Genomic DNA, 1,762 nt, shown 5'->3' with positions numbered 1-1,762 from the left:
AAAAAGAATGTCCACACCTTTATCTCCATGGTTCTGTCAGGCATGGTTCCGTGGCTGCTCTGGTCCTTCCCCTGCTTGGTCTTGCCCAAGATGGTGGCTCCGGGAGCAGCAGAACATCTTGAATTAGACAGCAATGGATTTCTTCCTTCTGTTACAAATTCCCCTAGCTGTAAGCCTTCCAACCTTCTAAATATTCCTTTATATGTGGTTCAGAGTTCTGGCACCATTCCCTGAGCCTGCTTGGCCCGGTATTCTGTGTTGTTGCTGATGGAGCTCTTCACTGCACTTCCACTGGAGACACCATCTTGTTTGTTTTCCCTAGACAGATCTTAAAAAGGCATAATGCTCAAGGTAAACATTCTTTGCTAGTTAAACTCAACTATAGTTTAAAGAAGATTTTAAGGGGGTATTTTTGTTTTAAGGTCAAAAGATTTTCTCAGGAGAATATTTTCAGGGATTTACTCATTCTTTATGGCTCCAGAAAGTCTGGATTATATCAGAATTGGAAATTCTGTTTTGCCCAAAATGCATATTTTTAACTGCTGTAGTACATTGATTCTTATCATATCAGGCAATATTCAGGTACTGGGATACAGGAGTGAAAATAAAGTACTAAGCTCTTTTCCTTGTGTGTCTTTCATTCAAGTGAACAGGTAGACGATCCATAACAAAATATAATGTCAGGTGCTATGAAGGAAAATAAATCAGGTAAGGGGATAGAGAGTGGTAGGGAAAGATCTCTATGAGGAGTTGACATTGAAGCAGAGATTATTCACACATCCCTGTATTTAATACTAGCAGCTACCAGTTAATATCCATTTACAGAGATATCTTAACATATTTCTTTGAACAGGATAGCTCTGAAAAACTCCACTTCATTTGGGAGACAAAGCTGACATTCTCCTACAAAAATATGTTGGATGTATAAGAACCATGTTGATGTTTTAAGACCTTCTTGGTGTGTCTTTAGAGCTGTCTAGGAATGCTCACCAAACACAACCATTCATTCTACTTGGCAGTAGATGGCTAATGGCTGCTTAGCACTTTTGATTTAAATGTATCATTTCATTAATGCTTATGTATTCTACTAGTGCCAGAAGTTGCCAAACTTCAAAAGGAGAGATAAGACTCAATATCAGCCCAAAGCTGACTCCTATGATGTGGGGCAGTCAGATATCCCTCCACTTTCCAACTTTGTCACCATGTCTGACACCAGATATCCTCCCTGCCCTATTTATCTGCTGGGTTCAATGATGCATTGCAATGGCCACACAGAACTCACAGACCATACTTATGATTATGTGGTTTAATAGAGATGTAACAGGCTACAAATTGGAATCAGGATCAACTCAGACATAACATGATACAACTCAGACGACAGGATATAGTTCGCCTACATAACATCTTCCAATCAAGATAGCTCTTAGATTCTTTTCAGCTGTGCTAGCAACATCCCTTCTCTGGGTTGAGCTCACAGGCTGGACCCCACTTAGATCTCTGCCACCCAGCTTTGCTGGGATTGGCCTCTGCCCTGTTTGGGCAAGTGCTACAACTCTTTTGGTTCTGATGACAAGTACATGCCACTCTGTCAGCAAGCCTCCTACCTGAAGGTGCTCAGCTCTCTCGCCATGAGGTCGGCAATCTCACTGCAGTGATCTTGCACAAGTCTCCTGGATCTTGCCCCTAATTACTGCTGCCACCATTTCTCTGCCACTGGACTCTGCTGTGGTTGTCACCATTTCTCACTATCTTGCACCTGTCT

This window comes from Chrysochloris asiatica, unplaced genomic scaffold (assembly GCF_000296735.1).
Source record: "Chrysochloris asiatica unplaced genomic scaffold, ChrAsi1.0 scaffold00130, whole genome shotgun sequence".
Taxonomy (NCBI): Eukaryota; Metazoa; Chordata; class Mammalia; order Afrosoricida; family Chrysochloridae; genus Chrysochloris; species Chrysochloris asiatica.
This window is presented reverse-complemented; position numbering follows the sequence as displayed.